This window comes from Antedon bifida, chromosome 5 (genome assembly GCF_963402885.1).
Source record: "Antedon bifida chromosome 5, ecAntBifi1.1, whole genome shotgun sequence".
Lineage (NCBI taxonomy): Eukaryota > Metazoa > Echinodermata > Crinoidea > Comatulida > Antedonidae > Antedon > Antedon bifida.
In genome coordinates this window covers 8522315-8547162 of record NC_136230.1, presented here as the reverse complement: position 1 = coordinate 8547162, position 24848 = coordinate 8522315, and the positions used below count along the sequence as shown (strand labels likewise).

Sequence of the window (24848 nt, the reverse complement as noted above, 5' to 3'; positions counted from 1 at the left end):
ACTGTGACGTAATTTGTACTTCAAAGTACAATGAGAATACTTGCGAAAAAATACGCAAGTAATTCTCGGGTGGGACTCGGAACCCACGACCTCCAGATCACTAGCCTGGCGTTCATACCTCTAGACCACCGAGCTTGTTGAATGTAGGTTAAAAATGTATTAAAATTCATAAAAAAATAAAACTTTTAAGTTCATATAAAACGTCTTAGTTAATTTAAAATCAGCTAGTTAGTAAATAAATGTAGACCTAATATAACATTATAATTGTTTTTTGTGTATCCATAACCTCAGTTACGTTTTTCTGTAAGGTTAATTGACACATACAACTTGACTACCATTTATTATAAAGAAAATACCATAAGTTGAATCAACTTTCTTCTTCCCAGAGTGGAGACACGCCGCTACATTTATACTTACGTAAATATAGTAAGTTAAATATTGTGAACACACTCATAGATAACGGCGCATCAGTCACAGCAACAACCGAGGTACCGTCATTATTGTACATTATATTTTACAATGATTTAAAATCAATAACTATTATTAATCGTATAAGTGTTGAATCAGCTCCCATATGAAAAAAACCCTTAGATTCGTTTTTTTTTTAATTATGAAACACAAATTATAGTTGTTGTTATCAAAAATGTAAATATAATTTGACAATCGTTTAAACACCATACTGAGCTATCGCATGTTTGTTAAAAAGACGCTAAAACTAATACTTTCAATATCTGTTCATTGTTCATTATTAGTTAATTTAAAATCAGGGAAAATCGGAAAACCACAGGACGGTGCTCATGAATAATTTATGCATGAGCTTTAAAGGAGCTAGAAAGACTAGGCGTAACGCAGTGGACTGAGGCCCCTGGCTTAGGAACCCTAAGTGCCCCTCCAACGCTGTAGGCATCGGACGTTTTTAGCCTTTTTCGACATATTTTAATGCCTGTTTTTCCTCTGGGCATTGCTCAGGGGTCCCCTTAAGCTCCGGGGCCCCTGGGTTTAGCTAGCGAGCGCTCATCATAGAGGTTACGCCACTGGGATAGGGGAGAGGGAGAGATAATGATGTTCTAGCTAGGCCATACACCCAAATCAACACCCATAGATAGCAAGTATGCTAGCTACTGCCGGGTGTCACGAAACCTAAGATCACGAAACCTAAGACCCAAGACCTAAGATTACAAATTCTAAGATATAGGCCTACGACAGCTTAAAAACAACAATTGTTTATCTATACATAATAGGTTTAATTTATGAATGCTTTTTACCATAAATTTAATTAAATACATATCACAAACAGAAATAAACTCACAATATTTTCGCCTGTTGAGTAAATATATACCTTTGTTTCACAACAAACAAACTGAACGGTTTGTTTGTTGATATATATTTACTCCATTGTGTTTGCTTCCCTTTCTCGCATAGTAGAGTAGAACTAATGAAAAAAAGGGGCCAACCTCAAAAAAATTGCAACAAAAGGTTTTTCAACGGATTTTGGTAGTATTGGGTGTACTAAATAACAGAAAAAAAGTCTCAAGAATTTTGACCACCGGAAAGTGGTTTTTTTTCAAGATGGCCGCCAAAATAGATAAAACGTTAAAATGTCAATACCTCCTAAACTACTTGGTCTATTGATATGATTTTGGTACCAAAATACTCAGAACATACATATTTATATTTGCCCTAATAGAACATTTTGGCCAAAAATGACCGGAAATGCTATTTCTTGCATGTTTGACCTTTGACCTTGATATGTTGTATCTTGGTAACAACTGACCGTAGGGAAACAAATTGTGACTCAAATTGTTCAGAATGTACATATTTACATTTATTGTAATGAGACATTTTGTCAAAAAATGGTTAGAAGTAAAGGTTATTGACCTTTAACCTTTATCTATGTAGAATGTCCATATCTCGGCAACTATGTGTGGTAGAGATTTAAAATTGGGCTCTAAATACTGAGCATATGCTTATTTATATTTACTCTAATGAAACAGTTTGACAAAAAATGACCAGAAACGACATTTTTTGATGATTGACCTTGATATGCTATATTTCGATAATGACTGACTAACTATTTATGGCTCAATTTGTTCAGAATATAATTATTTTTATTTCGTATAATGGTCTAATCTACCCATGGAATTAAGAGCTTTCCTGGGTAACTGTAATATTTATAAAGACTTTTAGAATATGAGTTCAAGTTCAAATTGTTCAGAACATACTGTATACATTCTTAATAATAATAGTGAATAAAAAACCCGAAAAGTAAACAAAAACAAATATAATAATAATTTTTAATTTCTAATTACGGTATAGCAGCAGTTGATTGGATATTGTGCATGTATTTAGTACGGCTTCCTAAACAACTTTTTTAACTTCGTCTTCATCATCGTCATCAATCTCTCTATCTACGTTGTTCCATTCTTCTAGTTGACACACTCCCCAAACTGAAGTACATGCCAATCCATAGCATCTACAACTGCAACATACAGTTTTACATCCAGTAGTACAGTTACAATGGATGATTTTCAAAAGTTCTTCTGAAGCAGTTTCAATCGTCATTATTGGCACAAATGTTTTATTAAAAACTTCCCCGACTTGGTAGCATCCATGGTATTATCTTTCTTTATCCATTGCATGATTTGATAGTATACTCTAAGACTGTGACATTTTGTAGCAGATGAGGTTGGTGGTAGTAGTTGTTGAGGTTTGATAAATTATTTACCCTCAGCAACTTTCTTATTAAACAGCTTGCATCTGTAGCTATTTGGGAAATCCAGTGACTTGGCTCCAAAACGAATAGACATGGCCTTTAATCCAAACTCCTCGATAGTTTGAAGTTTCTGATGCGGTTGAGTGAAACTATCGGCACACATCAGTGTCATATTCTAGGTTACTTTCTATCAATTTATTGATTTATTTGCCTTCCTAAAGATGTCTTTAGGCTTTGAAGAGTGAGGGTGGAAACGGACTTGATATTTCATTACATCGTCTAGAGAGATTTGTCCTAACTGAATTTGATGGAAAGAAAGAAGAATTCCTGTCAAGGCATGAGAACAAACACAAATTTATCAACATGCTTTCATATGAGCTATAGAAAAAAGAGTGGAGTTGTGGCTTGATGGTTATGATGCTTGGCTACCACTCCAAGGGTCCTGAGTTCAAGTCCCGTCACATGTCAGGATTTTTTCTAAGGACCAAATTACTCCACTCCCAAAGACTTGTAATAAGACTTTGTTTACGTAGAGCATCTTGTGTATATGTTTGTCTTGTGAACCTCTGAGGGTCCCTAATGATCAGCAATAGCTGGATGGATCACCCTCATTAAATATGGTTTTAAAAAAAACAAAAAAAACGATGTTGACATTGCTCTGGCAACAGTTGAAGTCAGAAGTCAATAATACAGTAACTTTGATTGGAGAAGACACGGACTTACTGGTACTTTTACTGTATCATGTAAATACAACAAACCGAGAAATGTACTTCAGATTAGACAAAGGAAAAGATGGGCCTACTAGAGTGATTAATGTAACCAGATTGAAATCTGTTTTAGGATATAAAATCATCCATTGTAACTACTGGATGTATGTTGCAGTTGTAGAAGCTATGGATTGGCATGTACTTCAGTTTGGGGAGTGTGTCAACTAGAAGAATGGAACAACGTAGATAGAGAGATTGATGACGATGATGAAGACGAAGTTGGAACAGTTGTTTAAGATGCCGTACTAAATACATGCACAATATCTAATCAATTGCTGCTATACCATAATTAGAAATTTAAAAGTTATTATTATATTTGTTTTTGTTTACTTTTCGGTTTTTTATTTACTATTATTATTAAGATTGTATACAGTATGTTCTGAACAATTTGAACTTGAACTCATATTCTGAAGGTCTTTATAAATATTACAGTTATTTGATTCCCAGGAAAGCTCTCTATTTCATAAGTAGATTAGACCATTATACGAAATAAAAAATAATTATATTCTGAACAAATTGAGCCATAAAAGGTGTATCTCAGTCAGTCATTATCGAAATATAGCATATCAAGGTCAATGGTCAAACATGTCGTTTCTGGTCATTTTTTGTCAAACTGTTTCATTAGAGTAAATATAAATAAGTATATTCTCAGTATTTAGAGCCCAATTTTAAATCTCTACCACACATAGTTGCCGAGATATGGAAATTATACACAGATAAAGTTAAAGGTCAATAACCTTTACTTCCAACCATTTTTTGACAAAATGTCTCATTACAATAAATGTAAATATGTACATTCTGAACAATTTGAGCCATCATTTGTTTCCCTACGGTCAGTTGTTACCAAGATACAACATATCAAGGTCAAAGGTCAAATTGTCAGAAATGGTATTTCCGGTCATTTTTGGCCAAAATGTTCTATTATAGCGAATATAAATATGTATGTTCTGAGTATGTTGGTACCAAAATCATATCAATAGACCAAGTAGTTTAGGAGGTATGGACATTTTAACTTTTTATCTATTTTGGCGGCCATCTTGAAAAAAAACACTTTCCGGTGGTCGAAATTCTTGAGACTTTTTTTCTGTTATTTAGTACACTCAATACTACCAAAATCCGTTGAAAAACCTTTTGTTGCAATTTTTTTGAGGTGAAACCTTATTTCTACTCTACTAGCATGCATTGTATTTTTTTACTCCTCCAAAATAATTCAACTAACTTTATTCTGAATACCACACCTTAGAATTAGGCCTCATAAGTACTTTTATGAAAGAGATTCACATAAAAAGTAACAAATAAATACTTGGTATTATTTATAAATAAAAATTGGTGATTGTACAGACGTGTTTCTTGCACACTTTAATTCGCATACTCAACTTTCAATATTGTCGTTTCTATGGAGCGCCAAAAGAGCAACAACAATAGAGGGCTAAAAACTCGATGGAATGCGTCTACATTGACATTGTTATTGTATTGGTGAAATGCACGTTGACTTTGTTCAATTGTCAAAAAAAATGCTGTAATATATTACTGCTGATACTTTTCTATTTTCAAAGAATATTAATCGATCTTAAAATTTTTATTTATTCATTTCCCAACCTCATTTCCCAAAATCAGCATCACTACTTACCCTCTACTCTAGGCCTAGGCCTAGCCTAGTCATAAGGGCGACCTAAAGGGGATATGATGAATTTGTCGATGTTATTCTTAAAGTTAACGAAACCGTGTAAAGTATCAACAGTAACATTTTATTTGTATTGACAGTAACAAAATATATTGATTATTTATATAGATGGATTCCACATAGTTTTTAGCCCTCTATTAATTTTGCTCTTTTGGCGTTCCATAGAAACAAAATATTGAACATAGAGTATGCGAAATTCGCATGGGAAAAACGTCTGTAAAATCATCAATTTATTTAAAGAATTTATTGTTATTTTATTGATTCTTCTTCATCTAATTCTAAGGTGTGGTATTCAGGAGAAAATTGGTTAACAAATTCATAGTTAAAATACAAGGCAGGTGCGAAAGAGAAATATTGGTAATCTTGGGTCTTTTAGGTTTCCTGATCTTAGGTCTTAGGGGGTTTTGTGGGCTTTCGTGATCTTAGATTTCGTGACATCCTGAGCTACTGCCAATACTACAGTATCTAGGTAGGCTCCTCGGCTAGCTCAAATCTAGGCTAGGCCTAGTAGTAGCTATTTAGTAGGCATGGTTGTCTCTGTCTGGCCGGTCGTCGTCTTCGCGCAGGAAGGGTGCGTAACTATAATAAAACGGCTATTCTGTCTGTTTACGCTCTAGCGAACACAGAACCTCCGTCGTCCTCCCCTAACCGTCCTGGGTTGGCATTTATCAATATTTGCTTATATTTTTGCTTAAGGTGAAATATTTAAGAAGTGCTTAAGCAAATAGCTTAAGCTTATTTATCAAACCGTCTTAGCAATGTCTTAGCAGAAAAATTGTCTTAGGTAAATTTTACTTTGCACATGCGCAAAATTAAACTCTAGAGGGCAGCAAATTATGTCTTAAGACGAAAAATCCTTGCTTACGCGTGCGCATTAGCTTTTTTCTCTTAGCGATGGCGGCGCTATAACATTTTATCTCCGTATTTTCACTCCCAACAAGAGAGGGCGCATTCTGGCTACTATTGTTTTTATTACTTGAAATAGAGAAAGAGCACAACAGTCGGAAATACATACGAAAATCATTCGCTCTAAACTTAAATCAAATCAACATTTATTTATTTTTATCAATGACAGCGACCCTTGGCAGTCAATACAGTTTTCTAAAAGTTAGTCAAATGGGTCGTACCTATCCCGAAAATATTAGTTTTGCTTGTCCAATTTCTAGGCCATCTTTACGAAGATCGATATCATTATTTTAGCGTCCGTAGTACAGCGGAAAACGCACTAGCGTAGCCTTTCCGAATGTTCAATGTTCCGGCCTAGCGCGCTCGCGTTGTCAAAAAAGAATGTTTCTGTTGCAGAAATGAGATAAGACGAAATTTTTCATCTTAAGGCAGGGTATTGTTCGTCTTAGATTTAAGACAAAATTAAGCAAATTTTATATATTGATAAATCTGACTTAGGCAAAATCAAGGATTTAAGGCAAAGTTAAGACGATTTTTTTGCTAAGCAAGTTTGATAAATCCGGCCCCTGTTTCGTAAAGTCCCTATTGTAATTGGTTTATCCATAACTGTACCTCAGTTTTGCTATAACATTTATGATGACACATGCAACTTGACGACAATTTATTACAAACAAAATATAAGTTTAATCAACTTTCTTCTTTCCCAGAGTGGAGACACGCCGCTACATCTACACTTACATAAATTTAATGCTAATTTAGGCATTGTGAAAAAATTCATAGTCGAAGACGCATCAGTCACAGCAACAAACAAGGTACCGATACATACATGTCTTAGTTAATCTAAAATCAGGTATTTAGTAAAAAATGAATGTAGAATAAAACAAATATTTAGGCCTACTAATACTATACTATTTTAATTGAATACCGAAATATAAAAAGGGCCTAAGTCCACCATTTGGCCAAATTGAGTTAAACATAGAAAATTATCACTTATGCTTAGGACTTGTGTATGAATTATAGACCCAATGCCCAACTCCAGGGCCTTTCTTACACACAATAGATCGCACCCTCTGTTGACAAAATATGTATGTTTCACTGTACAGTCAACATGATATAATAATGATAAGAAGGGCCAAAGTCCACTGTCTTAAAACCCTTATCATACTGGAATGTTTTTTCGCGCAGTAGTTCACATGAAATGTTATTTTTTTAGCTAGTGATAAAGTTTTTAGGGGTTGCTGTTTTTCATGTAATTGTTTGCCTATTTTTTGAAGTTTTAGGAAAAAATGTTTCTAAAACATAAATATTCCTTATTAAATTTGGTATATTTTGATATATATATGTTTTTAACAATAAATTATTTATGAGAAAATTGTAAATAAAAAGTACTAACAGTTTTTTCTAGGCTTAGAAAATGTGTATTCCCCAAATAAAATCACCAATAAAAACGAAATATAAACATTTGATAATAAGTATTAATTTATAAATACATATATGTTCATTTATCTAAGCAAATATGATTGTAAAAACCATATTCTTATGTGAAATTATAAACTGTTCTTACTGTGTAATTATGTCAAAAAATAAGACAAATGACATGTAACTACTGGCAAACGAGATGAATATTTATTTGGTAAGCTCCATTTGTGTCAACTGCACGTGCAACATATGAAAGGCCAAAAGTGCCAAAAGTATAATGTTACAATAATGATACATCCTTTCTATTATATGTTTTTTTAGTTAAAGTCTTAAAACATTACTAAAGTTAAAACACACTAACAAGTTAACAATTGTAATAACAAAACTGAATGCCTAATCAACCTCTAATTAACACAATGTTAAAAAGCAAGAAACTGACCATCATCGGGTGGACTACCTCCGGTCTTTTGGGTTTATTTTGCCCACGAGCACGATACACTACTATTTATAGCGAACGTAATCATCAAATCTTGCTGGCTCTTTTCGCTCTCTTTCCGACCTTCTAATGGGAAGCTCAGGAACCGGTTCTCTTGCTTCATCTGTTTCTTCTTGATTTGCTATGGTTTCATTTTGTGGCTCAGGGATATCTACTGTATGTCAACATCAACACTGTGATCTGCCTTTTCTTTGTATTACCTCATATGACCGATCATCTAGTCTTTTTGAGACTGTTGCCTTTTCCCATATCTTGTTCTGTCTGAAAGGTTTCATCCTCACCACGTCACCCTCTTTTAAATCTGGCAATTTCTTAGTATGTTTGTCAAAATATTGTGCTTGACGTTTCTGGTTACGTGCAAGTTTTGCATCATCATCATGGCTGGTATGTTGCGCTAACAGTAGTGATTTAGTAGTAGGAAGAATAGTTTTTGTTCTCCTCAGAAAGAAACGCTGAGCAGGACTGCTTTCGAGCCCTTGTCTAGGGGTGTTGCGAATGTTCAATAATGCAACAAAGTGCTCCTGATTGGAACGGCCGCACCTATTTAACATCTTTTTTGCAGCCTTAACAGCTGACTCTACCTTGCCATTAGCCTTGCTATTATATGGTGAGGTTGTGAAGTGGTTTATACCATATTTGGAGCAGAAATCATTGAACTCTACAGATGCTAACTGTGGCCCATTATCGCTTACAATACTGTCTGGTAACCCATATCTTCCAAAATGAACCTTGAGTTTATTTATGATTGATTGGGTTGTGGTTTTTGATAGTTTGTCCAATTCCCAAAAATTTGACCTATAACATACAGTTACTAGATATTGTACACTGTTGTATTAAAAAAGATCGACCCCAATCTTCTCCCATGCACGCTCTGGTATGTCTGAGGGCTGAGGCGGTTGAGAAGTGGAATCTTCCATGCATATCTCACATGTTTGAATCCAATCACTGATTTCATGTGTCATTTGGGGCCAGAAAACATACTCTCTTGCACGTCGTAGCATGCTATCTATGCCATTGTGGCCAACATGTAAACTTTCTTTGATCGCACGTCTCATTGACTGCGGAATAACAATACATTCACCTTTGTATATGAGGTCATTATTTACACTAAGCTTATCCTTATAACTAAAATATGGTACAATTTTGGGGTCTAAGTCACATTTGCGCTCTGGCCAGCCTTGTAATATTACCCGTTTCAGAGCATGAAAAGATTTATCATCATTTGTGTGTTGTTTTAGTTCAATCAGTTGGTCGTCTGGTAGATCTATAGGCCTAGTAATAAAATTTATAACATCAAATTCGTCTTGTGTGCCAGTATGTGGCAAGAATGAGCGACTTAATACGTCGGCAAGAACATTACTTTTACCCTTTATGTAGTGTACATCAATGTTATATCCCAATGCTCTTAGGAGCATGCCTTGGAGGCGCTTAGGAACTTTGTCAAGAGGCTTATTTACAATACATTCAAGAGGCTTATGATCAGTTAAAACCTTAACTGGCCTAGCAAAAGTGAACTGATTCCACTTTTCCAAAGCATTGACGATGGCTAACATTTCTTTCTCAATGACTGAGTATCAGTATCATCATGCAATGGGTCTACCTTCTTGAACCATGACCGCACCTATGCCACTGGCACTTGCATCAGATTGAATGATTAATTCTTTATTGGGGTCATAGAATGCCAACACTGGGGCTTCAGTTATCAGTTTCTTAATATTAGAAAAAGCTTTGTCATGGACAGCATCCCATACCCAGACAGAATCTTTACGGGTAAGATTATTTAGAGGTGTCATGATATTGGCCAAGCTAGGTAAATATCTAGATAAATAATTTACCATACCACGAAGTCGATCAATGTCATCTTTACATTTAGGTTTAGGCATGTTGTGAATTGCATCAACTTTGCCTTGGTCGATCTTCAAACCAGTATTTGTTATTACATGACCAAGAAAGCTAACTTCATTAACCTTGAATTTACACTTATCTTTGTTTAAGATGATGCCTATATCCTGGCATCTTTCAAGAAATCTACGTAAAATTACATCATGACTTTTGTCATCATTAGCCCAAATAATGATGATATCAGCTATACATTCTACATTGTCTAAACCTTCAAGGGCTTGTTTAAGGCGTTTCTGAAAAATTTCACTTGACGGTTTTAACCCATACGGAAGGCAACGCCATTTATATCTACCCCAAGGTAAGCCATAGTAGTTAGTATACTTGAGTCATCATTAAGTTTACAATGCAAATATCCCTCTTTAAGATCACATGTAGAGAAGACCTTAGCATGAGATAACTTAGGTAATATGTCATCTAACACAGGCAAAGGATAGTGCTCCCTCATAAGGTTATCATTTAGTGAACGCGGGTCAAGACAGATCCTAATCTTACCAGACTTTTTCTGGGCAACAGACATTTGGTTAACCCATTCGGTAGGCTCACTAATCTTTGCAATGATGCCACGGGATTCCATGTCATCAAGCTCTGCCTTCACTGAACATTTTATTGCTTCTGGAAGTGTTCTCGCTGGTCTGATCACAGGTCTAGCACCTTCTGAAATGGCTAATTTAACTGGTTCACCTGGTAGGCAACCAACTCTTTCAGAATCAAACACCTGAGGAAACTCGGTGAAGATGTTGTCATCAGTGTTTACTTTCAACACGTGTGCAACGTCCATTGAATTGTAATTAACAGTTATCAGTCCCATTTTTTTCTGCAGCAGTTTTGTCAAGAATTGGAACAAAGGAATCATCAACAATGGTGAAATCTATCTTGTATTTTTTGTTGTTTGCAGGGTTTCTTACGATTAGTCTACATTTTCCTAGTGCAGGTTGTGTGGACTTGTTCCACATTTGCAATGTTACTTTCTCCTTGCGAATAGTATCATTTGCTATCAGATAACGTTTTGGTAGCAAATTAACTGTAGCACCAGAGTCGACCTGAAACTGCACTTTCACATTGTGTACCAACATATTACAATGTATGCTGTTATCATTTATTGAATTAACTTGAACAATACATCTTGTGTAGTGCAATTAACATTCTTCGCACAAACTTGTGAGGATTTGAAATGGTTACGTTTGCCACATGTAGCGCACTTTTTTCCCCATGCTGGACATTTTGATTTGTCCATGAGATGAATTTTACAACAAAATTTGCACTTACGTTCAACTTTCCTTTCATTATGACCAACTTTGTTGTCATTTTTAAAAGAATGGACTTCACTACTACTGCTGAGAGAACGCATTTGAGTTGTGGCTGCTTCAATGGCTTTGCAGATCTCAATTGATTTTTGAAGGGTTAAATCATGGGTGGCCATCATTTTTTCCTGCATCTTGGGGTCACAGACACCTAGCAATATTCTGTCCATGAGCAGGAGGTCTTTCATACAGTTGCAAAACCCACAGTTTATTGTGAGAGTACGTAAAGCTGCTACATACTGAGCTATGGTTTCTCCTTGTTGTTGGTTTCGTTTATTGAACTTATAGCGTTCAAAGTATTGACGAGTTTGACCTAAAAAATGCTGGTCAAATTTTTGCAAGATAGTAACAGAATTCTCAATCTCAGTTGAACTAAAATTCATACCGTTATATATTTTTACCCCTTCAGGCCCCAAAGCATGCAGTAACATCGCTTTTTGGTACTCTGTATCCTCATTAGAGATATGAGATAAGACACAATAGTTGGAATACAATTGCTTCCATAGACGCCATTCGTCAGGACCATAATCAGCTTTGATTTTGTCTGGCGGCGATACATTGATGCGTTTCCGGCCGGGTCGTTGTACGGTTGGTTGGGTGCCAACCTGAGAGTCCCCGTCAGCAACAGGTGCATCAGGCAAAGACATTTTCTCTTAAAAATGTACACACAAATACGAGAATGCTCTAAGACAATAGTACTTTAATATACTTAGGTTCGAATAACCGCTGCTACCATGTGTAATTATGTCAAAAAATAAGACAAATGACATGTAACTACTGGCAAACGAGATGAATATTTATTTGGTAAGCTCCATTTGTGTCAACTGCACGTGCAACATATGAAAGGCCAAAAGTGCCAAAAGTATAATGTTACAATAATGATACACTTACCCTGCCGTCCGGTTTGTCTAGGCAATATGTCAATCAAGGTTAAGAATGTTTCTTTATAGGCGAATTATTTCTATCGCTACACACATGCCTTGGCCTAGCTTCACATCGCGTAGTCAAATGTCCCTCTAAAATTCCTCGCACATCAATTAGCGGGTTATATGTACTTATATATATATGTTTATTGTTACTTAATTATATTAATTTTGTGTGGAAATCAATAAAACAAACAAACAAAATTGTGCAATCGTAATTACAACAAATTAAAAAAAATTAATCTGTTTTCAAATTTATGAAATATTTTTTCAAATACAGTAGCAAAAATCGCATGGCTTCCATATTTCGAAAGCAAATTTACCCCTTGACCTCATAGTTTTATTTTCCAAACGAAGAGGGCTTGGACTATCTGTATATCTAAACCTATGTCTGAGCAAGTCTGAGTGTCGACTTTTCTCGACATGGGAGCATTTTGGTACGCGTTCCCATGATGCAACAGAGGCGTGTATAATCATGTACTATACCATTTTACATTTAGATATGAATACGTTTTTGTCATATAAACAAGAATACCAACAATAAACTAGATTTAATTAGTCACTATGACGAATTATAAGTTATATGCATTGATTTAAATAAATATAATTGATTTTTGTTTAAAGATATATTGATTTTGTCATGATCTTTAATTATTTATAACTAGATAGTACGCTCGCTTCGCTCGCATACCATCTAGGTCGTGACGAAGACACAGTAAGTTCAGTGTCTTCAACATGACGATGCTGTACTTGCGCTGTTTAACCGGTATTAAAAACATTATCGTAGAAGGAGATTAAGGAAGGAGAAGGAAGTAAATGCGACTAACAGTAGGGCCTACCCACACTCACAGTAATAAAGTTTATTTGTACATGTGTTTATATATCTAACATTACCCACAAGAAAATAAAATAAAAAATGGGGTAAACCTTGCATTCTGATGAACTGTATCATTTTTAAAAGTAGACATATTTTGCCTGTCATGTTTAACGTGCTCGTAGAACGCCATTTCAAGTGGAAAAGTGAATAAAATAACGAAAGTTAACCAAAGTTTGAAAAACACAAATTGTGCAAAAAAATGCTCATACACGTCCCCTGCGCCGTGCGCGCGTAAAAATGTGCGTATCTGGTGGGAATTTTTAAAACGCTTAAAATGACCTGAAACGTGCACTAATTTAATCAGAAATTTAATTTAATCAGTTAAATGTCTAAATCTGAGAAAGAACGAAGAATAATAAAAAAAAGAAATACTACAATAACAAGGGCATCCGCTTGAGGCGGATAACCAATAAAAAAAAAGAAACACTACAATATCAAGAGCTTGTCCGCTTGTGGCGGATAACCAATAACATTAAATACAGATAATTGACTTTTAAAAGATATATTGATTGATTTATTTTATCAGAATATTTAATTATTTATAATATATGAAAGATAGGATCTTGCTAATGCAAATACAATAGCCGGTATCACAATCCGATCAAAGATCCCTCTGCGTACAGTACAATGTCATAAACTACCCTTAATTGTTACATAAAACAATAAAAACATAACTTACTTTTTCTCTAGATTTCATTATACATCGTGCATATAATCTATACACTAAGAAATAAAATTGAATAAATAATACGGATAAAAAAGAACTTATTCGTTACGTTTCCCAATGTTAGATTCGATCTCAGTACTTTGAATGCTATAGGTGCGAGCACAGACCACCGAGCCATACACAACTGACTAAACGTTGAAGAAAGTTTCCTTCATGTATTTAGTACAAACTTTGGTGCAGATAGATTATGCAATGAAGCATAATTGTTTACTACTAGAGGGTGAGCTCGCTTCTCTACTCTAGGAAGTGTAGACGATGGTTCTCGGAATGATAATGTTCTCCTTGTACGTTTTCTGTCGGTTACCATTATTGAAAATGCTTGACATTCGTAAAACTAAACTACTTTGTCTCACAGTGTCTTAGATGATTAATAACATTTTATTAAAGTAAGTGTTTATTGTTTGGTAGGGCCCTTATAGGGGGCGGAGTTCATTTGAGGGAGGTGCTTATTGGAGGGATACATGTTAACTTTTTTAGTTTTAATAATATGGTAACATTTATAATCAAATGAAATCCTCTAATAGATATGAAAAGTTGTAAAAAAGAATAACAAATGCTTGGTAAATTGTAGATAACAGTGCGATGAATTCTACTACAAATAGTATAATTGTGTTATTATAAATGTGGATGGACGTTTATTAGATAGTTGGGTTGGGGGGGGGGGATTATTATTCAAAGTGATGTTTTTTGGAGAGGCGTTTATTCAAATAAATACCATCCTAATAATTAATACATTATTTAATTTAAATATCTTTTGAAACTAACTTCCGTGACAGAGTGGGCCGTTTCGGCCCAAGAAAGAAGACATTATGGCTTGCAACATGGGCAGACATCTCGGTCCTAACGGGACACAGATAGCCTACAGTTATTCCTGCCAGCTTACTCAATAAAACCCGGCTATCGGGATTTCACTCGATTGTAAACAAAATGTCTTATCATCAAATCTCCCTATGTAATTTTATAATACTATTCCCCACTATATATTTCGATTCTTCATGGCGTATATTTAATTTGATCTTTATTAATTTGCAGTTTAATTTTTATTTTTTAACTACTGTACCTTCACACACGCGGTCCGTTCCTAAAATAAAACTAGAATTTAATTCGTCACTTTGACGAATTATAGGTGATCATTTTTATCATTTTACTGAAATTAATTTTTTTTTTTACATGCACGTATGTTTAAACATACGATCGGAAAATGTTGATGTATGCCATCCTATTATACACCTATAGTGCTGAGTTGTTGTGCCTATTATATGCCATATACAATATGTACAGTATATAATGTATATTTATATACAGTGTAGCATAGGTGAAATTACGGGACACACATCATGTTCTAATTTTTTGGTATGATGGAATTATCAAAATAAACTCGAAAAAGAAACCTAATTTTCAAATTCGAGTGGCCATTTGGTGACGTCACAACATTTTGTACGTCAAATGTGTACATGAATTCATATCTACAACTCAATGGCTTCCCGAATAAGTTAAAAAAATTGGGGGTCATCTTGCATTCTGAAGAGTTATTTTCATTTTAAAAAAGACATATTTTTCAGCATTTTCAGAACTTTTGTAAAATTAATGTGCGCATTTTGTCATTTTTAACGTGCTCGTATAGCGTTATTTTAAGTCGGAACTGACTCAAATTTGGTGATCATTGACATTAAACTTTTTGAGATATTTGTTACACAAAAAGTGTACAGAAAGAATAAAAAGAAAAAAAATAAACTAGAATTTAATTCGTCACTATGAAATTTGTATAACTTTGACGAAAAAGATGAAAAAACTACTTTTTAACTTCATCTGGCCATATGTTAACGTCACAACATCCGATAGGCTTGATTTTTATATGAATTCATATCTACATTTCATTAGCTTTCATAATTAATTATAATCATCAAGGTAACCTTCAATTCTGAAGAGCTGTAAGATATTCAATGTTACGGCGAAGGTGAAATTACACGACCTACGTTATTCAAGTTTTTACGCGTGATGACGTCATCAAAATGAAAATGGTGTCAACTCATGATAAAGATAATTAATTAGGCAAGCACATACTGAAATTTGTGCGAAATTCGAGCACACATAACCGATATGCGCTCTGTTGAATGTGATAACCTACACAAAAAGATAAAAAAATCCTAATTTTTAAATTCAATGACGTCACAACATTTTGTACGTCAAATGTGTACATGAATTCATATTTACAACTCAATGGCTTCCCGAATAAGTTAAAAAAATTTGGGGTCATCTTCCATTCTGAAGAGTTATTTTCATTTTAAAAAAGGCCTATTTTTCACCATTTTCAGAACACATTTTGTCATTTTTAACGTGCTCGTATAGCGTTATTTTAAGTCGGAATGGACTCAAAATCGGTGAATGTACTAAAGATTGTGAGTAGAATGTAATTTATACATCAAATTTTATTTGTTACGCTTTTTCAAATTTGCGTGCGCAAAAACGTGTTTTTGCGCAGTAATTTTTTGAAACAAGCAAATGGCCTAATTCATGCTCTAAATTGATCAAAACTTAATTTTGAGCTTCTTAAATTTTTACTGCGTGATTTCACGCGCATGACCCTACGTGAGCGTGCGTTTTTATTTGCTAATATTTTTACCCTTGACCTGAAGTTTACGTATAGTGAATTTCATTATTATGTGATAATTAATTATGGAGATATGATTGATAATGTGATTTCACAAAATGGCGTATAAATGACGTCACGGATGAGTGTTCAAGCTGAAAAGCTTATTAGGACTAAGTTACAGTATTTGAAAGACATTGTGAAATTTTGGTAATCATTGACATTTAACTTTTTGAGATATTTGTTACACAAAAAGTGTACAGAAAGAATAAAAAGAAAACTAGACATGTAACTCGTCACTTTGACGAGTTTGGTTATCCGCCGCACAAGTGGTGCAACATGAACGTGTAACGACGTACCTTTTAACATTAAGGGGATAGGTTGAGGACAAAAGGAAGTGTTCACGTTGGCATTATGACCTGAACTGAAGAATATGATGTTTTTATTGCTGAATTCTATTATTTTGATTCATATATAGTATACACAGTATAATCTGTATCCATATCACATACAGTGTAGAATAGGTGAAATTACGAGACCCGCTATTTATTGCAATTTTTAACATGGCGACGGCATCAAAATGAAATACAAAGATAGCAATTTCAGAAGGATATTATCTCAGCAACAACATATTAACGTGCAAAAGAAATTTGAATACGTGAAATATTGATGCGCGCTCTTTTGAATGTAATGAATTATGACGCAAAAGATGAAAATACGACTTTTTTCATTTAACTGGCCATATGATGACGTCACAACATCCGATTGGCAAAATTTTCACATGATTTCGTATCTACAATCCAATAGCTTCCAGAAAACGTTTTAATCGTGATAATCAAATTTTATTCTTACGAGCTATAACAGATTAAAATTTACTGTAAAGATGAAATTAATGCCACACGTAATTTAAATTTTTAGGAATGATGACGTCAAAAAAATTAAAATATTTCTAATTCATGCGAAAGACAGTTGAACTGAACAACTCATTAACTTCCAGAAAATGTCATCCACAAAAAGTTGACCGTGCAGTTTAGAAATTACGACTGTTTAAAAAAAGGCATAATTTTGACGAATTTTTGAACTTTTTCATCAAAAACGCGCGCAAATTGGCCAATTCGACGTGCTCGTATGACGTTACTTTAAGTCGAAATTGTTTAAAAGTTGGTAAAATTACTAGAAAAGGCTGGAAAAACATAAATCACGCGAAAAAAATATGTTTTTAATGCTACGTGCGCACCGCACACGTAAAAATTTGCGCACGCGTGGGAATTTTTTACATGCTTAGAAATAAATTTTGCGCATTTTGAAATTTTAAATGCGCGTGCACGCGTAACTTTGTGTAAAACACGCAATTTTTTTTCTACAGAAAGTTAGCGCATGATATAAATTAAACTTTTGCAAAGTTTCAATTTGAAATGTTATTTGATTTTCGACCTATGTTAAATACGAGAAATTTGTTAAATCGCGCGTAAGTCACGTTGCGCAATTGTAAACATCATGAAAAGCTTCGCTTGACGACGTTACGTAAATTTCAATATGTTAAGATAGTTAACAAAATGTTATGTTTGCAAGTTTTAGAGAAAAACGTTACACAAAAATCATACAGAAAGAAAGAAGATGAAAAAAAAGAAGATGATGATGATGATTTCGTACAATCACAAGAGGTTATCCTGCAACTTCGTTGCGGATAACCAACTAGACATGAAACTCGTCACTTTGACGAGTTAGTTATCCGCACGACAAACGCCACGAGCACGTCATACGTTGGAATATTGCACACAGAAAAAGATTATGGCATTATGACCTGAACTGAAGAATATGATTATGTTATTATTGCTGAATTCTGTTATTTTGTGTCATATAGTATACACAGTATAATCTGTATACATCACATACAGTGTAGAATAGGTAAAATTACGGGACCCACTATTTATTCCAATTTTTAACATGTTGACGGTTTCAAAATGAAACGCGAAGGTAGCAATTTCGGAAGGAAATTATCTCAGCAACAACATATTAGCGTGTAGAAGAAATTTGAATACATGAAATATTGATGCACGCTCTTTTAAATGTAATGAATTATAATGCAAAAGATGAAAATACGACTTTTTTTATTTAACTGGCCATATGATGACGTCACAACATCCGATTGGCAAAATGTTCACATGATTTTGTATCTACAATTCAATAGCTTCCAGAAAACGTTTTAACCGTGATTATCACATTTCATTCTTACGAGCTATAACAGATCAAAATTTACTGTAAAGATGAAATTAATGACCCACATAATTTAAATTTTTAGGCATGATGACGTCATAAAAATTAAAATATTTTTAACACATGCGTAAGATAGTTGATTGACCTAGACAATATTAAAATCTCGGAGAAAAAGGAATACAGATAAGCGTGATGCGCTCCATTTAATGTGATGAGCAATAATGAAAGAGACAAAAATCCTATATTTTACATTCGTGTGGCCATACGATGACGTCACAATGTCCGGTTAGCCATATTGATTAATGATCCGATATCTACAACTCATCACCTTCCAGAATATGTAATTAAAAAAAAGTTTACCTCGTAGTTTAGAATCTGTGATTGTTTAAAAAAGGGCATAATTTTGACGAATTTTTGAACTTTTTCATTAAAAACAAACGCAAATTGTACAATTTGATGTGCTCGTATGACGTAATTTTAAGTCGAAATTGTTTTAAAATTGGTAAAATTACTATAAAGGCTGGAAAAACATAATTCAATCCAAAATATTTTTAACACATGCGTAAGATAGTTGATTGACCTAGACAATATTAAAATCTCGGGAGAAAAAGGAATACAGATAGGCGTGATGCGCTCCATTGAATATGATGAGCAATAACGAAAGAAACAAAAATCCTATATTTTACATTCGTGTGGCCATACGATGACGTCACAATGTCCGGTTAGCCATATTGATTCATGATCCGATTTCTACAACTCATCAACTTCCAGAATATGTAATTAAAAAAAAGTTCACCTCGTTGTTTAGAATCTATGACTGTTTAAAAAAGGCATAATTTTGACAAATTTTTGAACTTTTTCATCAAAAACGCATGTAAAGTATCCAATTCAACGTGCCCGTATGACGTAATTGTAAGTCAAAATTGTTTTAAAATTGGTAAAATTACAAAAAAATACTTTTAGTGCTACGTGCGCACCACGCAATGGGAAATTTTGACATGCTCAAAATGTCATGATCAGCGTAGAAAGTTGATTAAAAATTAATTTTGCGCATTTTGAATTTTAAATGCGCGTGCGCGCGTAACTTTGTGTAAAACACGCATTTTTTTTTTCACAGAAAGTTAGCGCATGATATAAATTAAACTTTTGCTAAGTTTCAATTTAAATTGTTATATGGTTTTAAATCTATGTTAAATACGCGAAATTCATAAAATCGCGCGTAAGTCACGTTGCGCATTTCTGACGTCATTCACATTAGGAGGTGCACAACTTCACGTGAATGCCCATATGTTGACAAAGTTATGAAATGTTATGTTTACACGTTTTTGAGATACGCGAGACACAAAAATAGAGGAAAAAATGCGCGTGCACGCGTAACCTCATGTAAAACATGCCATTTTTAATCCACAAAAAGTTTGCCCTTGATATGACTTAAATTTTCACAAAGTGTCAAAACAAATTTATGCTTGGTTTTTAGTCTATGATCAATCATAAAAAATCATAAAATCGCACGTAAGTCACGTTGCGCAACTCTGACGTCATTCAAAAATAAGAGGTGCACAACTTCACATAAATGCCTACATGTTGTCAAAGTTATGAAATGTTATGTTTACACATGTTAGAGAAACGCTCTACACAAAAATGGAAGGAAAGAAATAAGAATAATACAGAAAAAAAAAAAACTAGATTTGAACTCGTCACTACGGACGAGTTAGGTTATCCGCTGCGCAAAAGCCACGCGCACGTCATACTGCTATTGCACACAGAAAAACATTTATGCCCTTGAAAAAATGTTACTGTGCTCTCTATTTTGTGTCACGTCTAAGCATATGCAGTATACACTATATACTGTATACGTACTACATACAGTGCAGAATAGGTGAAAATAAGTGACAATAAGTGACCAAATGAGCTATGACGAAAGAGACAAAAATCCTCTATTTTATATTCGAGTGGCCACATGATGTCGTCACAATATCCAGTTAGCCATATCAATGCATGATTCGATATCTACAACTCATCTACTTTCAGAATATGTAATAAAAAATAAAATTCATCTTGTTGTTTAGACAAATTTTTGAACTTTTTCATCAAAAACGCGCGCAAATTATCCAATTCCACGTGCTCGTATGACGTAATTTTAAGTCGAAATTGTTTAAAAGTTGGTAAATTTACTAGAAAAGGCTGGAAAAACATAAATCACGCGAAAAAATTATGTTTTTGCGCTACATGCGCACACGCGCGTAAAATAATTGCGCGTGCGTGGGAATTTTTTAAGTGCTCAAAATGACATGAAACGCGTAGAAAGTTGATTAGAAGTTGATTTTTCGCATTTTGAAATTTTAAACGCGCCATTTTTAATCCATAGAAAGTTTGCCCTTGATATGACTTAAATGTTCACTAAGTGTCATTACAAAATGACTTTTGGTTTTTAGTCTATGTTAAAAATGCAAAATTCATAAAATCGCGCGTAACATACGCTGCGCGACTCTAAAGTAAAAAAACGAAATGTCCTGCACTTCTACAGCTAGAGGTCAATCTTCTGACAAAGTTATACGATGTAATGTTAATAAGAATTTGAGATACACGTGACACAAAATTCTGGGAAAGAAAGAAAAACTAGACATGAAACTCGTCACTTTGACGAGTTAGTTATCCGCACCACGACAAAAGCCACATGCACGTCATACGTTGGAATATTGCACACAGATAAAGATTATGGCATTATGACAAGAACTGAAGAATATGATATGCTGTTAGTGCTGAATTCTGTCAATTTTGTGTCATATAGTATATACATGCAAACAGTATAATCTGTATACATATTACATACAGTGTAGAATAGGTGAAATTACGGGACATGCCATTTATTCCAATTTTTAACATGGCGACGGTATCAAAATGAAACACTCAGATAGCAATTTCAGAAGGAAATAACATATTAACGTGTAGAAGAAATTTGAATACGTAAAATATAGATGCGCACCCTTTTAAATGTGATGAACTATTACGCAAAATGTGAAAATATGCCTTTTTTTATTCAACTGGTCATATGATGACGTCACAACATCCGATTGGCAAAATGTTTACATGAATTCGTATCTAAATTCCAATAGCTTCCAGAAAACATTTTAATCATGATTATCACTTTTTATTCTGACGAGCTATATAACAGATTGAAATTTACTGTAAAGATGAAAATAGGTGACCCACGTTATTTACATTTTTAGACATGATGACGTCATAAAAATTAAAATATTTTTAACTCATGCGAAAGCTAGTTGGTTATCCGCACTTGGCGGATAACCCCTTGTTATTGTCAGGATCTTTTTTTTTTTTTTTTTTTTTTTTTTTGGTTATCCGCAACTTAGTTGCAGGATAACCCATGTGATTGTAAATATCTTTTTTTTCATCATCTTTGTTCTTCTTTCTTTCCCGGAATTTTGTTGCACGCATATCTCTCACCCTTGTCAACATAAGATTGTATAACTTTGTCATAAGATTGATCTGTAGCTGTAGATGTGCAGGAAACTTCGTTATATGACGTTAGAGTCGCGTAGCGTAAGTTACGCGCGATTTTATGAATTTCAATGTTTGGTCATAGATTATAAACCAAAAGTCATTTTGTATTGACACTTGGTGAAAATTTAAGTCATATCATGGGCAAACTTTCTATGGATTAAAAATGGCATGTTTAACAAGAAGTTACGCGCGCACGCGCATTTAAAGTTTCAAAATGCGCAAAATTAATTTCTAATCAACTTTCTACGCTGATCATGATATTTTGAGCATGTCAAAAATTCCCGCGCGCGCGAAAAAGTTTACGCGTATGGTGCGCACGGAGCATGAAAATCATGTTTTTTCACTTGAATTATGATTTTCCAGCCTTTCCTAGTCATTTTAAAAAAGATTGACATCATTTCAAATTAAAATGACGTCATACGAACACGTTGATTTATACCATTTGCGCGCGTTTTAGTTGCAAAAGTGACAAAATATTGTCAAAATTTTGCCTATTTTTAATCTATTATAGCTCCTCAGGATCATCCACGACCCCCAATTTTTTTAATTTAATATGTAAGCAGATATGTTGTAGATATAAATTCATGCAGAATCTTTACCACTCGGATGTTATGACGTCATCGTATGGCCACACGAATGTAAAATATAGAATTTTTTACTCTTTCGTTATTGCTCATCACATTAAATAGCGCGCATCTCGCTTATACGTACTCCATTTCCTCAGATATTTTAATACTGTCTAGGTCAATCAACTATCTTTCGCATGAGTTAAAAATATTTTAATTTTTATGACGTCATCGTGCCTAAAAATGTAAATAACGTGGGTCACCTATTTTCATCTTTACAGTAAATTTCAATCTGTTATAGCTCGTCAGAATAAAAAGTGATAATCATGATTAAAACGTTTTCTGGAAGCTATTGGATTGTAGATACGAATTCATGTAAATATTTTGCCAATCAGATGTTGTGACGTCATCATATGGCCAGTTGAATTCAAAAAGTCACATTTACATATCTTGCATAAAAGTTCATTGCGTTTAAACGAGAGCGCATCTCACTTTTACATGCCCAAAATTCTTCAAATTTGTTTTAATGTAATTATTTAGATAATTATCTTCTAAAATTGTTATCTTTATATGTCAATTTGATGATGTCATCGTGTTAATAATTGGATTTAAAAGATGGGTCTCGTAATTTTGTCTATGCTACACTGTATATAACATTTACAGTTTATTCTGTAAAATACTGTAATATGGTGTATGCTATAGTGCTACATAATAGGTACAATTCAGCACTGTAAACATATTTATTTCATGTCATAGGATGGCATAATAATTGTCGAGGTTCATATAGTTAAGTACGTGCATGTTGCGTTTGCGCGGATAACCCGAACTCGTCAAAGTGACGAGTTCAAATCTAGTTTTTCTATATTCTTCTTTCTTTCCACGCATATCTCTAATTCTGGCTAACATTAGATTGTATAACTTTGTCATAAGATTGACCTGTAGCTGTAAATGTGCAAGAAACTTTGTTTTATGAATTTCGAGTCGCGCAGCGCAAGTTACGCGCGATTTTATGAATTTCAATGATTGATCATAGATTAAAAACCAAAAGTCATTTTGTATTGAAACTTTGTGAAAATTTAAGTCATACCATGCACAAACTTTCTATGGATTAAAAATGGCTTGTTTTACAAAAACATTCAAAATGCGCAAAATCAATTTCTAATCAACTTTCTACGCGTTTCATGTCATTTTGAGCATTAAAAAAATTCCCACGCGTGCGCAATTTTTTTACACGCGTGTGCGCACGTAGCGCAAAATCCTTTTTTTTTGCTTGATTTTTGTTTTTTCAACCTTTTCTAGTAATTTTACCAACTTTCAAACAATTTTGACTTAAAATCATGTCATACGACCACGTAAAATTGAACAATTTGCGCGTGTTTTTGATGAAAAAGTTAAAAAATTCGTCAAATTATGCCTTTTTTTAAAAAGTCATAGATTTCAAACTACGTAGTGAAATTTTTTAAAATTACAGATTCTGGAAGTAAATGAGTTGTAGATATCGAATCATGCATCAATATGGCTAACCGGACATTGTGACGTCATCATATGGCCACTCGAAAATAAAATATATGATTTTTGTCTTTTTCGTCTTAGCTCATCACATTTAATAGAGCGCATCTCCACTTATCCGTATTCCATTTCCCCCAATTGTTTATATTGTCTAGGTCAATCAATTATCTTTCGCATGATTTACCATTTTTAAAATTGTGATCTCCTATTTTGCACTGTATGTAGTACGTATACAGTATATAGTGTATACTGTATATACTTAGAAGTGACGCAAAATAGAGAGCACACTAACATTTTTTCAATGGCATAATCGTTACACTGCGCGCAATATTCTAACGTATGACGTGCACGTGGCGTTTGCGCTGCGGATAACCTAACTCGTCCGTAGTGACGAGTTCAAATCTAGTTGATTATTATTATATTAAATTAATATATATATATATATTAAAATATCTGAGGAAATTGAATATCTATAAGCGAGATGCGCTCTATTTAATGTGATAAGCAATAACGAAAGAGTAAAAAATCCTATATTTTACATTCGTGTGGCCATACGATGACATCATAACATCCGAGGGGTAAAGATTCTGCATGACTTCATATCTACAACATATCTGATTACAATTACATATAAAATAAAAAAAATTGGGGGTCATGGATGATTCTGAGGAGCTATAATAGATTAAAAATAGGCATAATTTTTACAATATTTTGTCACCTTTGCAACTA

The 24848-nt window shown here is 33.9% G+C and overlaps 1 protein-coding gene across 1 annotated transcript in view; it reads left to right on the top strand.

Moving 5' to 3' along the window:
• The first annotated feature begins 6816 nt into the window (after positions 1-6816).
• Positions 6817-24848, top strand: part of LOC144842138 (uncharacterized) — a 59601-nt gene continuing 41569 nt past the window's right edge. The window contains exon 1 of the mRNA XM_078698519.1: positions 6817-6882. The gene's annotated coding sequence lies outside the window, so the exon portion shown is untranslated. The remainder of the gene's footprint in view (positions 6883-24848) is intronic.